We start from the raw sequence: 14810 nt of genomic DNA, 5'->3' as shown, positions 1-14810 counted from the left end.
GAATTGCCACCGAAGGCGTGGTCTGATTGTAAGGACCAGATGGTGGAATAAAAGCACCTTGTCAGAAGGGAATATCATGGAAAATGGCTGCAGATATAAACAAATTTACAGACTGGTCAAGGACATAACTAGTTCTAAGGTCATCTGTTTGGGGTTCAGGAAGTTCAGGCTCCCAAAGACAGCCTTACCTATTTCAGGGCTGGGAGAATTTTGGGAGCATCATTATTTTAGGAGCAGATAAGTCATCATTTTAGGAGCAGAGTAAAAGTGGCATGAATGTTACAGTGAGTGGGGAAAAAAGAATTTGAGAGTACCGGCTAAGATTAAAAGCTGGTGCAAGAACTATCTTGGTGATTTTGATAGGTAGTGAACTGAATTAATCTATAAAGGACTATTACTTGGGGGGGGGGGGAAGATCCTAACACTGAGGTATCTTCAAATGTTGAGTCCAGAACAGTTGCCTCAATTATTTTTCTTCTAGTGTGGGCTCAGAATGAAAGTGAGATGCTGTATTAGTCCAGGTCAAAATCAAGGTGACTCTCTTCACTTAACCAGGTTGCATTTCAGTTTTTTTTTTCTTTTTAGAAAATGATAAGCAATGAGGCAAACACTTAAAATCCAAAGCTAGAGTCCAAATTATTTTCCTCTTGTTATCCTATGCATAAAAGTTTACTGTGCAGATTTCAGATATTGTCAAATTGGTTTTAGCCCTCTACTTTCAAAGTGTAAGAGTTAGGACTCCCTCATTTTGAAAGTGGATACAAAGATTTTTGCTGTTTCAAAGGCAAGAAGACATGTTGGCCCTTTCTTTAACCTCTGCTGTGGTAGAAATGTTTGGCAGTGGTGATGTCCAACCACAGGTCATTATCTCATGAGGGGCAAGTTCAATGAGCAGGTTGTTCTTTCCTTTCGGTAATTACATTAACTACAAACTGGTAGAACTTCTTCATATAATTTTGCACAAAGATTTTGCAATCATTACATAGTCCATTTATTGCAAGTATATGGAGTGAATCTTTCAAAGAAAAATGCACACAGATTTTTATGATGTGGGAATAATTGTTAAACAGTCCTACATCATTCCCACCTCCCCCCCATCAGAGAAAAAAATCAGCAAATATATTGGATAATTAAGGACCTTCAGGCTAGTAACGGAGAATTTGACTTACGATCTCTTTGAATGTATAGTTAAAATAGGTGAAAGGTGGCGAATATGTCACCTTCAAATAGGTGCTTTGGTGTATTGATTATTTTGAGCTGTAGGCACTTGAGAAATAGCAAATGTGATGAGAGGTATTCTTTGAACTTATCTGCCTAAACCCTCCAAAAGGAATTCTCTTGTTATAGATCCCTTCCCTTGGTGTTTCATCAACCAGAAGGGTACTAGGAGAGGAGCCCAGACCTCAACATCACACCCAGACTTTTGACAAACTGTCATACCTCCCCTCTGTTCTTCTAAAGGCTCATTCGTTTGTTCTAAAAATCATTTATTCTTCCCTAAAAGTCCTACATCCTCCTTCCCTTTTCCTCCAAAGGTGGTTTTTAGCCCTGAATTCTAAGCTCCCTTGGGGAGTTGCCCATTTTTCTTGGGTCTCTCCCATGTACACATGGGTACACATGTATATAAATTTGTGTTTTTCTCTTCTGTCTCTTGTTACAGTGGTCTCATGTAACACTCAGAGGGTAGAAGGGTCATACTTCATTCCCTACACAGAAATAGGTGGAAGCAGTACTAGCAGGGAGGGGACTGAGAGATTTTATGGGCAAGAGGAAGACATTGATATTTTTTGGCTGAAATGATAGATTGTTTTGAGGGGGTAACATGGTGGAGATACTCCTAAGGAGGAAGAGAGAATGGGGCAGTGTGCTAATAGGTACTTGAAATAAAAAGTTGTTTGTTTATAGGTACCAGGATTACCAGAAAAATTGAGAATAGGAGTTGGAAGAGGTGTGAATTGCTTCATCAATGCGAATGCCTTCCTAATCTGTATTTCCTGGTCTGATTTTTCTTTTTCTTCCTTCCTTCCTTTCTTTCTTTCTTTCTTTCTTTCTTTCTTTCTTTCTTTCTTTCTTTCTTTCTTTCTGTAATTTTTAAGTTCATTTATTTGTTTTGAGAAAGAGAGTGCAGGAGGGAGAGAGATAATGCCATGTAGGTTCTGTACTAACATTGTGGAGCTCGACACAGGGCTTGGGCTGGAACTCATTCACAGAATCCTGAGATCATGCATGACCTGAGTGGAAACCAGGAGTCGGACACTTAACCAAATGAGCCACCCAGGCACCCCTGGTCTGATTTTTTAAGGTGCATTTTTTTAAACCAGTGACTGTTAAGTACAATATGTTATGTTTCACTTTCCTTCAAAATCACCATATCTTAAAGCTAATTGGTTGGATTTTTTTGGTTGTAAGTGACAGACCAATTTTGACTGTCTTAGGCAGGAAATGGAAATCCAAAGAATTTACTGAGTAGTCAAGTTTCAAGAAATAGGAAAGCAGGGAAGCTCTGTGTGGTGGCCAAGAATATGATTCGGGGATTAGTCATCTAGGGGGCTTCCATTCCCAATAGTCAGCTATCAGGAATCTCCTCTTTCTATGTAATAGATACCCAAATTTAGGGAGAGAGAACCTTACTAACCCAGTGAAGTCCATGCAGTTAGATTCCCACATTGATATGTGACTGTTGAAAGTCTATACCCTGTTCAAAGGGGGGGGGGGATTATCAGAGAAGGAGTCATTTTGAAGTGTGAGGGTGAAGGTCGCATTCTAGAGATGGTAGAGTGGGAAAAGGTAAGGAAATGGTAAGCTGCCTTCCCTGTATATATATTCCAAGACTTAAGGTAGCAGCATAGAAGAAACAACACAAAAGTGCCAAAGAGCAAACACCACCTACCTTTTAGGATTTCCCCATAGCTGTATCACATGAGAGAGATAGCATATGCACAGTCCATGTGATACGTACAGGATAGGAGTCCACTGGTAAATGCAGGCTTTATTCCAGGTCGCATTGTGCCCAACTAAAACTGGAATCCATTACCAGGGAAGAAGTATAGAATGGATGTGGAGATAAACAGCTAACAGCTTTTGCCACATTTAGGAAAGTAAACTACACACACACATGCACACGCACACGCACACACACAAATATATATGCATGCATATTGCAGACTATTTGTATGTGTGTGTGTATACAATCTTAAATATTTTATCTGGTGTTTACAGCAACCCTAAAGACTGAAAAAAGTCACTTCATCATTTGCACTTGAATCAGTATTTACTGATAGGGTTTCTATAAATTCTAACCTGGAGTCAGGGATGCTTTATAAAGCATGGTGACTTATGTTTAACTCTTCTTAGGAGATGCTTTATGCGGTACTGGGGAGTACAGATTCGCAATACACACTAGTATGTTAAAACTCATAGAATGGCCCTACTTAATGTTAATCCAGAATGTCTGAAATTAATGGAAGCAAGTTTTTCTTACTGTCAATTCCTGTCAGTATTTTGTATTTATATTTTGAGAAACATTGGGCTAGCCAGACCAGCCTGGAAATTAGACTTGAGAACGACTTATTAAATTCATAAAATAAGAAAATTATAGTTTAAAATACATACATAACAGCTATATTTTAATTTTATAAATTATATTTATCTAATACTCTATTAAAAATATAGAGAACTATATATAAAACAGAAAATAATTGCTTTAGTTTTTGTCAAATTTTAAATTTTACTTAAAAAATTGGGGAATCAGTAATTAGGGAATTAATAATTTAGAAATTTATTTTCAAATTATTTTACAAGTAAGCCTTTATTTTTAAAAAAATTTTTTTAATGTTTTTTATTTATTTTTGAGACAGAGAGAGACAGAGCATGAACGGGGGAGGATCAGAGAGAGGGAGACACAGAATCCGAAACAGGCTCCAGGCTCTGAGCTGTCAGTCGCTCGAACTCACGAACTGTGAGATCATGACCTGAGCCGAAGTCAGATGCTCAACCGACTGAGCCACCCAGGCGCCCCTAAGCCTTTAAATATTAAGTCTGTACTCTTATTTTAAACCAATTGGAATGTTCAGACCTAGTTTGATATGGCCTATGCAAATTAATTGAAAAATAGTTGTAATGGTGTTAAAGAGACAACTTGGAAGATTTTCACTTTAACGCACCACCCTTTCTGCAAATCCTTTGTCTTTAGTGGCTCTTCATCATTTACATGCAAAAGTCTAATTGAGGCAGTTGTTCTTTAATTTTCTTTAACAAGATGAAATGTCATTTCCGTTTAATAGGTCTGAAATGTCCCTGTACCTCACACCTTTGCAGCTGACAAGGAGAACTAGTTTAAATGTCTGAAAATTCCAAAGGCAATATTACATTAAATGTATGCCCTGTAATTGCTTGTGACAAATTATCCTATTGATGGAGAAATAGGTACCCAGGTTCCATGTGGATATTTTTTCTTTGAACTTAGAAATGATTCTAAGTGAACATCTTCAAAGTAATCTTTTTAAATGAGTTAGCTGTGTCTTTAGTTTGTAAATTACACTATATGTACTATTTTCAATCAAATGGTGGCTGCTATAAATCAAAGAACTTATATATTAGAAGGATGGCTTTCAAAGCTCACTGCTTGAAAAATCACCTAGAAATTAGTTTTATTTTCTCATTGCAGACACAAAGGTTTTAAGAGATGTGATGCTACTGAAATTATGTTTCCATTTCTTAAATCAGCTTTTCATTCTCTTTAACTCCATGTAGTGGTGTAGGTAGACATTGGGAAGAGACTTCCCTGAAGCTTGAAATCCCCAAAAGGAATCCCACGTAAATACAATTCATGATTAAAATTCTGAGAGAAGTTACATTTTTGGTTGAGAAAAGATTTAAAAAATATTTTTGTAATAATTCCTATTTCTTAATATGTTCATGAACATGACTATAAAGATAGGAGTGAGACTTGTGTGGATTTTGTCTGCTCACAGAAGATTTTTCTTGCCTCAGTACATGTCATGTTATCAGGACAATCAAATACTTCCTTGATAACACTGAATTTTGTAATGTTTCAGAGACATTATTCAGGAATTCGTTGATTGTGGTTGGGAAAGTGTTATTGAGTAATTGGAGTAATTGAGGGTTCTGAATTTGTTGATGAGTACCGGTTTTATGGTAGCTTGTTTATTATATGTTATATTAGAACAAAGTTGCTAATAGTACAAATTCAAGTCGAAGGGTCTAGACCTTCACAAGTTTGTAAAATAAAGTGCATCTTTGGTATTCCTTCTAGTGACCTTAATGTTTTCCTGCTTCCTTTTCCATTTAAAGACTTTCCCTTCTCTTTTCAAAGTTGGCCCTCAGCAAAATGCCCGCCGTAAAAGACTGATAACAGTTTAAAGCATTACCTTTCTTGAAATGAAAAAGATTAATTTGCAGATTTCCAGATAATAGCCAGTGTAGGGGAATGACTCGGGGCAGCATACCTTCCTTCTTTCTATTGAATAAACAAATTGCATATTACTTACAGTGTGTGTATCTTAGTAAAAATGCAGGCAACAAGCACTAAATAAGATAAAGCTACAGCCTGCCCACACAGGACCTCACCAGTCTTGTGCTCTAGTGAGGAAGAAAGGTAATGAAAAAAGGCATGGAAGTCATGAAGAGAGTCATGATCACAGAGCATGATGACCTCTGTGATGGCCCATTACATGCATACACATAGTACTTAGCGTTCCTGTTCCTGGAGTTCAGTATTTTATGTAACAAGAGAAATCATCAGATTCTTCCCTCACTTCTCTTTATGTATTTGTTGTTTATTTATTCATTCTGAGAAAGAGAGAGAGAGAAAGAAAGAGAGCGGAAGGGGTGGAGAGAGGAAATCCCAAGCAGGCTCTGTGGTGTCAGCCCAGAGCCTGATGTGGGGCTCAAATTCATGAATGTGAGTTCATGACCTTTGCTGAAATCAAGAGTTGGACGCTTAAGCTAGTGAGCCACCCAGGAGCCCCTTACTTCTCTTTACTTGTTAAGGGGATAGTAAAGATTTTTGTCAAGGAAAATACCCATGATTAGGACCATCCTAAATCCACAGCTTTTCGTGTGTGCATATCGTTTTGTAGCAGTTGTACACAGGCACATGTGTTTTATATGGTTATTAGCATGGCATAACTGGGGGGTTGTTATGCCACTGCTTTATCAAATGTTTTATAAATTATTACAATAATGTCTTTGTAATTATTTCTTTTAGGGTAGACATAATATCACTTTGTGATAAGATGCCATAATATATTTGAGAAATTCTGTTTTATTAAATATTTACACTTTTGAAATAATTATTACTGCCCACAACAGAATATCATCATAAATAAAGCTCTATTTTTATACCTATTAATATATCTTATTACGTATTCTCCATTGTTTTCCAGAGATGCTATAACATTTTCCTGTGCTGTCACGATTATATATTTATTTCAGTTTGAATGAATTATTTCTTTTATTCAAAACAAACAATTACAAGATCCTTAGTATGTCTAAGGTTTGATGTTGAAGCAGTAAGGGAGATTTAAAGCTAATCCTATCTTTGGGATTATGTGAAGGGGTGGGACAAGATAAAGACATTTTGGAGCCATGAAAGAATCCCAAGGGGTACAGGAGGAAGAATTTGTGAGTGTTTGAGAAAAGACATTTCATAAAGTCTGTCACAGTCAAGCACTGAAACATGACTCTTTAAAGTCTGGTTCTGGCCAACATTGACCTCTATGCCACATCCCGGTAATCCATCCTGCCCACTCGGTTTCTCCCTGGGGACTGCTCACAGTGGAATCAGCTTTTCAAAGTGCTTTGCCTGTTTATTGATGTCCTGTCTAAAAGATTCAACAGGTAAACACATTCCTGACCCAAACAGGGATAACAAGGTGGTACAGCTGTCGTTTAGCCAGAGGATGATTTTGAAATAGTCTGGTGGTATTAAGCCTTCCTATTTTCATTTGTATTTGAGGGAGAATTGCTAAGTAAAGAGAGTCTTTCGTATCAACATCGATCGTAGGACACGCTACATACAAATGCTGTACAAATTTAACCCTTTTACATTTTCTTCTTCCATTTATTAAATTTCAAAGCTTTATATACATACTCTTTCCCTTAATATTCACAGCTTCTGGGGGCATTTATCACCAGCTCTTCTTTATGGATGAAGATATGGAGGCTCAGAGAAATTAAGCAGACTGTTTAATGTCCTACAGCTTATACCCTGTGAATCTGGGATGCATACCCAGAAATGATTCTCTGAAAACTATTGCCATCCGGTGGCACTACTCAATTTTCACTTTGTTTTCTGTGATGTTCTGTTAGATGGAGACTTATCTATAAATTGCCCCTTTTTTTCCCCTATATCTCATTTATTCTTTACCTGGTGACACAATCACTTCCTGGTATTGATAGGAGATTGATGCTCCTAAACAATTATCTCGTGGAATCCTCACAACACTAAGAAGTAAATATTATTATCATTACTATTTATAGTTGAAGAATTTGAAACTTGAGAAAAGCATAGTAACATACCACGAAGACTCAGTAATTAGGTGAACTGGGGAAAAGTAGGAATGAATGCTCTCAATAGGTGTTCAAACCTACTGTTAGAGAATCAACTAATTATACAGATCAGCCCTTAAATCAATAGATTAAGGGTTTTAAGCTTGAATATATCTTTGGCTCCTGACTAGAACTGCATTGGAGAGCTTGGACCACAGGCAGCAGCCCTGGATCTCAATCTATAAGCAATAGGAAAATATCTCTGATACCACAGAAAAATAACTGTCGCCAGTTAACTCACATTCCCACCTATGGCTGCTAGAAGCCGTACCCTCAAATTTACACAGGTGCATGAGAGTCCCCTGATAATGTTGTGAGATAAAATTCTGTAACTAGGTAATGCATGGCATAATGCTGTTTACCTAGAATGCTTTATGCCTTCTGCAATATTTAGTGGCTATAAAGTGCAAGCTCCTATGCCAGGCATCACAGTGAATACAGTTAACAGAACGTAGCTCCTTCCCATCTATAGATCTTATGTTCTAGAGGGCTTGACAGAAACAAACAAAGGATGGATCAAGGAGAGCATATAACTGCCATTTGAAACACCAGACAATGCTCTGCATGAGAACAACTTGTATTTACCATTTATATTAGTCTGATTAGGAAAAACCATCAAGGGGCACCTGGGTGGCTCTATCGGTTAAGTGTCTGACTTCAGCTCGGGTCATGATCTCCTGGTCTGTGATTTCAAGCCCTGTATCAGGCTCTGTGCTGACAGCTCAGAGCCTGGAGCCTGCTTCAGATTCTTTGTCTCCCTCTCTCTCTGTCCCCGCCACCCCCCCAAACACACTTATGATCTCTCTCTGTCTCTCAAAAATGAATTAATGTTTAAAAAATTCTTTTAAAAAGAAAAAAAGACCATCGAAACTGCCTTTAGACTTAGATATATTAAAGAATAGCATTTACCAAGGCTCAGGTTGGGAGTGGAGATGGAAGAGTGAGAGTAGGAAGAGAATACTTCAGTGGGAACATTTGCATGAGGAGGAGAATAGAAGCAGAAAGTGGATGGGATTTCCTAGGGAAAGACTTCTAGATGCACGTAGCTGAGAGTGGAGGTAGTCCTTAGACTTGAAGATGACAGGGCTAGTGGCTTCTGAGATTGTATTTGTCATGTAAGGCTACAGAATGATACCATGCTAGGGGAATTTGCAAGGATAGTGCAGTTCCTTATGGACTGTTGCCAGATGGCTGGCCCAGGCCTGGTGAGCAAGTATACAAAATGGAACACAAAAATGGATGTGGTGCTCTCCTTTCTTCAACTTAGTGATCCCTATCATACTCCAAAGGTTTCAAGGGCTTAATCATAAACCCCATCCTCCCCACCATCCAGCAAATCTTGAGTACCTGCTATGTTCTATATTCTGTGCTAGACATTGGGGTTAGAATTAGAAAAACCCTGACCTCAAGAAGTGCACGGTAGTCTAGTGGGCAACACAGATGTTAACAAATAATTAAATTCAAGTGCAGATGAGGGTCAAGTGCGTGGTTGTAACTTCACAAAATGTCCGACTTTCAGTTGGACTTAGGTAGGACAAACAGATGTTCTCCATATGCAGAAGGGGGAGAAAGTGATGGCCATTGATGGAACTCTGCTGTGTGGCTGGCACTGGGTTAGGTTTTATTTTATATACAGTAACATTTAATTAACCTTCAGAATGGTCTTCTTACCTCTATTTTATAAGTGAAAAAAAAAAGGAAAGAAACATGGAATGGAGAGGGGGAAGTGGCTCCCTTGAGATTTCCATGTGCAGTGCCTTAATAACTGAAACATAAATTCAAATCTGCAAAATTAAGAGACTTCCATATTTCCATTACGATAGGCTGGGAAAGGGAAGATGATTTTTCAAAGCATTGCTTAACATTAACAGAGAGGAAAACAAGTAGCAGAATGACTTCCATGTGTGAAGCAAACAGAATTTGCTCAATCCCTGTCACTAGCAGCCGTGGCTCACCAGGGCAGCCCTGTTCCAAACTAAAGAAATATTCCATGACTTTGTCAGTCTTCTCCTCAGCAGCCACATATTCATCGGTCAGATCTTCCATCTTCTTAAAGCATCTTGTGCTGCCATATGGCAATGTCACTAATAGTTTTAAATAGGCTAATTTGTAAAGAGATCAGTATAAATTTCCCAACCCACTGTCTTTAAGCGCATCACAATCATTTTCCTAGCATTGAAATTTCCAATAAAAAATATAAAGTGAGCCACATGTAAATTCCTAGTAGATACAATAAAGTAAAAGTAGGTTAAATCAACTCTAAAATATTTTATTCCGTGTTCAAAGTGTGATTTCAGCATGTAATCAACATAATTATTGTGATACTTTGTACGTTCTTTATGTCCTGCTAAGTCTTTGAGATTGGTGCACATTTTACCCTTAGAGCACATCTCAATTTGGACTAGTCATATTTCAAGCACTCAGTAGCCCATATGGCTAATGGCTACTGTGTTTATTGGACAATACACCTGTGGGAGACACATGAGTTATTTTAATGGTGCCATATCAGGCACTACAACCAGATACTGGAAAGAATACTTCTGGTCAGGAGTTGTTTTCCTGCTTCTCACACCACAACGAATAAGTGGGTTAAGGTTCTCAACCTTTGCTGAACTTTAGAATTACTTGGGGGAATTTAAAAAGCTTACATCCTACTGAAAGTTTGATTTGGTTGGTCTAGCATGGGGTTCAACACCACTGTTTTTGAAAAAGCCTGACTCTAGGAGTGCCTGGGTGGCTCAGTTGGTTGGGCGGCTGACTTCGACTCAGGTCATGATCTCATGGCTTGTGGGTTTGAGCCCAGCCTCGGGCTCTGTGCGGTCAGCTCAGAGCCTGGAGCCTGCTTCAGGTTCTGTGTCTCCCTCTCTCTCTTCTCCTCTCCTGCTTGTGCTCTGTCTCTCTCTCTCAAAAATAAATATTAAAAAAAAATTAAAAGCATGATTGTAGTATGTAGTAAGGGCTGGGAATCACAAGGTAGATCTTACCTTGTATTGACTAGTGTGGGAAGAGGGTCAGGATAAATGGAGTGATAGCAGGAACGTCTTTATTCTTTGCCTTAGTGACGAATAGGCCATAAGAGGTTTCTTTGGAAATTTTACTTGTTTTGGTTTGAAGGTATTGAATCTCAAGTAGGGATTATATATTTCTTAAATAGATATATGTAGTGGAGCTAAGAATTATATAGGCTTCAGTAGGAGCTGATTTCTCTAAGATTGTGGGGGAAAATGATGCTTCAGATCTTTGCATGTGATGTGAAACATTACAGACCTCTGCATTTGCCTTGTCTGGATAGTCTGGGGTTTGTGAGGTGAGAAGGATCAGAAAGAAGGCAAGGTGTAAATATCTGCCCTCTGTGCCACAGGCCTGATCCTTTGTCGGCCATAATAGAGCATAAAAATGCATGAGTGTCATCCACTCCATCCATAGCTAATGTCCCATTTGTATCTAATGTTATAGATGCCATTGTAAATTACCCTTAAATTAAGGATTGCAATCTCTCAATAACAGGGTCAAGTTAATAACTGGAGTTTAAAAGGAAGACACCCAGCCTCTCTAATGCTAAAGCAAATACCATCCAAATGAGTAGACCGGTATGACTTTAAGTCTTCATTAATATAGTAAAATTATTAGCACCTGGTTACCCAGAGAATATCTAATGCTGGCATGCAATTGCTTTTTTATGTTTATTACAATAGTGGTTTATTCTTTCTTAACTCCTAACTATTCTCTTTGGAGAGTGCTTTCTTCTAATGTGTAGAGAGAGCCTTGGGCTCATGACAACGATATTTACTACTCTCAATATTAGGATATTTCTCCATTTTGTACCCATTTACAACATTCATAAAACATCTGCCAAAGTGCTGAAATCAGCTTTGAAAAAGTAAACTAATGGTGCCCTGTGAAATGAGGAGGTTTGAAAGTGTAGGATTTGGAAGGCTATAATTACTCCAGCTCTCACACTGTAATCTGTATCTTTAGCATTGGGACACATGGGGAGTTGTGAAATGAAACACTGATGCCCACATAATATCTCCTGGAAATGAAACTACTGTGCTAAATGTTAGCAAGGCCTTCACCTGTGTGCAGGTGAGTGTGTGAGCATACGTGTACACACACACACACACACACTCACTCACTCACTCACTCACCTACTCCAGAGGCAGGATTGGAAAATATTTCAAGCAGGACCTAAGAACTTAAAAATTTCACAGCCTGCAATCATTGTTTTAATGGTGAAATGTTGTGTCATTAGTGATAGCCTGTATTTCCATTTTCGTACCCTAAGGACATTTGCTAGTGATGGCCGTATCCTCACATTTTGATATTAGAAATCAAAGCATTAAGAAAATAGCTAACTTGCCTCAACTCAAAGAACCAAATGTAGAATCATGCTGTGACAAATAGTTTATAGTCTATAATATTATGATGTAGCCAATCAGATTAGGGACAATTTAATATAGCAAGAAACCAGTCAGCTGCATTGAGTCAATCCCCAAGGGTTCCATTAAAATCAGATGAATCAGAGCAGTATGGCTGGTAATCTTGTACTCATCCAAATTATCTGTGAATAGTCTGAGCCTGCAGATTGGGGCTGAGAAAAACTGAAATGCAGTCTCTCCTTAGATATTTAACGCGCAAACTGATCGGCACATTTCTAAGTGGGCTTCAGTTAGATTCACTGAACAGATTTTATCAAGAACTTCCCCATTTCTTAGACACACATTTAGAGACGTCATCAGTCATTTTTGAGGTTTTTGGTTTTGTTTTGTTTAGTTTGGTTTTTGATCACTCAGTAGGAAGGTCAGTAGAAAGAATTTACAAAGATTGTGTTTTCAGTCTGTTTTATCTCTAGGGGGATGCCTGAGTTTGTCAAAGGTGAAACGCACTCCAAAATGTTTTGATTTAGTCGAATACTTTTTATCCATTTTTTTGGGGGGGGTTAGACTTCATCAACTCTCTTTGAATTAATCTCTTAGCTAACAACTGTAAATCATGGGAGTATGATCATTAAAAATACTTTCTTTTTCCTGGTGGAGATGGATATCTATTTGAAGATGCTGCAGTGTGCAGTGAGAAGCATTCTTATCAGCAAGGATAATGGAAGATTTCTTTATAAATCATTTTGTGGGAGACAAGCAGAGTTTGGCTTTATTAAGAGTTGGAGGAATTGAAGCAATACCTAGCAAAGAGTATCAAAGGCACATGGGATACTTGGAAACATAAATATACTATTGAATCATTAAGTACCCAATCTTGTTAAGATTACTGATGCAAAATTCCCATTAATTTCAAACTGTCTGAAGTAGTATGTAGAATTAAATTGAGCTAGGTCTATGGTTGGCATTTTCGACTGTGCAGAAGCTGATCCAATCATATTGGTAAAAGAGAAAACATTCAGAGATTTTTAGGCGAGACATACAGCAATCTCACACTGGAAAAATCTGCATGCATTTTGAAGCCACACCTGCAACAAACTATTTCATGTTACCAATATTGTATCATTTGTAATTTATCTGAAGGGGGAAAGTCATATGATATATGTTAATTTTATGAAAAATGATCCTGTTTTAAATTTTGCCGAGTCCTGTGTTCCAATGCTGTAGAAACAAATAAATGTCTTGGTTTCCGTATGTAGTTTACAGCTTATCAGTCCTGGAATGTGAATGAGGCATGTGACAGTGACTTTGGGAGAAAGAGTATTTGTTGATTGCCTATTCTAAACAAAGATTATGATAAACATTTTCACATAATTATTTTTCCAATATAGCTGATAATAGGATACCCATTGAAGTAAAGAAGCACATGTAAATTTTTCATGGTGTGTTATGTAGTGTAACAGAGCCAGGATTTTTCTAGAACCAGTATTCTGATCAACAGGCACCTCAGAAGAGCACTGGAATTGAATTTCCAGACCTACAGTTTGATTTCTGACCCATCCAACTTATAACAGCATTAAATGGGCAAATACTTTGTACAAAGTACTATGTCTTCATAGTTTACAATTGAGTAAGTGATCAAATAATTATGAAAATAACTTCTGCATGTATATGTAATATAGAAGGAAACATGTCCTGGCCCCCATGTTTGGATTAGGTATTACCTGCCCCCCCCCATGTTCCCTACACAACATCCACACAAATCTGGATAGTTTGTTATGCTATAGTAACAAACCCCAAATCTATGAGGTTTAACCCATTAAAAATTTATTTCTTGCTTGTGCTACATAGTTATCATGGGTCTGCTGAGAGTCCTGTTCTGAATTCATTATCTTCCCTTCAGGACCCAGGTTTCCAGAACGGGCACCCCTGGGAATGATGTCAGTTACTGTGGAAAGGAAAAAAAAATGGAAATTGTATCCTGGTTGCTAAAGATTTTATCCAGAAGTGATTCTTAATACCTCCATCTGATATCTTGGTCAAAATAAGTCACCCATGGAGCACCTGGATGGCTCAGTTCATTGAGCGTCCAACTTCTGCTCAGGTCATGATCTCATAGTCCCGCTCACTGTAGTCAGCTCATAGCCTGCTTCAGATCCTCTGTGTTCCTCACTCTGACCCTCTCCAAATTGTACTCTCTCAAAAACAGACATTTAATAATAAAAAAGTCACCCAGCCACAACTAACTTGAATAGGGCAGGATATATAATTTATCATATGATCGGCAAAAGAGACAAGTATTTTTTTTTGACAATACTGACCACAGCACTGTTCTTCTTCTGGTACAGGAATCACAAGCCTTTACCATAATTGTTCTTATGTAGAAATTCTGGGATAGTCGTATTCTTTATTATATCTTTAGCACCTACCACAGTGTTTGGCATGTTTAGTAATTGTTGAATGAATGGCAGAAATATTCTACTTGCACATTCTTAATAATTAGAGTTTTAGAGTCTATGTTCAGCTAGGAAATACAGGAAATCCACCAGCTTCTGGATGAAAATTTCAAGAGGAAAAAAAAGACCTTGGGAAGTTCTCACATATGTCACCACAAGGGATATTTCAGACAAAAAATCAACTAAAGATTCTGATGCTATAGATCCTGAGTTTAACCTCGGAAAATGATTAGAAAACGTCCACCCATTTTTTATGAAATGATGGCTTATTTTTCCTTCTTGTCTAGTCTAGGTGCACCAATCACGTATAAACAGACTTATCCAAGCGACATTTTCATCAATTACAGGGCGCTGTAACAACGTTCTATCTCAGGAAGCTTCATAGCTTTCTCAAGTGTGATTTCTT

Source organism: Panthera tigris, chromosome D4, assembly GCF_018350195.1.
Source record: "Panthera tigris isolate Pti1 chromosome D4, P.tigris_Pti1_mat1.1, whole genome shotgun sequence".
In the NCBI taxonomy this organism is placed as follows: domain Eukaryota; kingdom Metazoa; phylum Chordata; class Mammalia; order Carnivora; family Felidae; genus Panthera; species Panthera tigris.
This window is presented reverse-complemented; position numbering follows the sequence as displayed.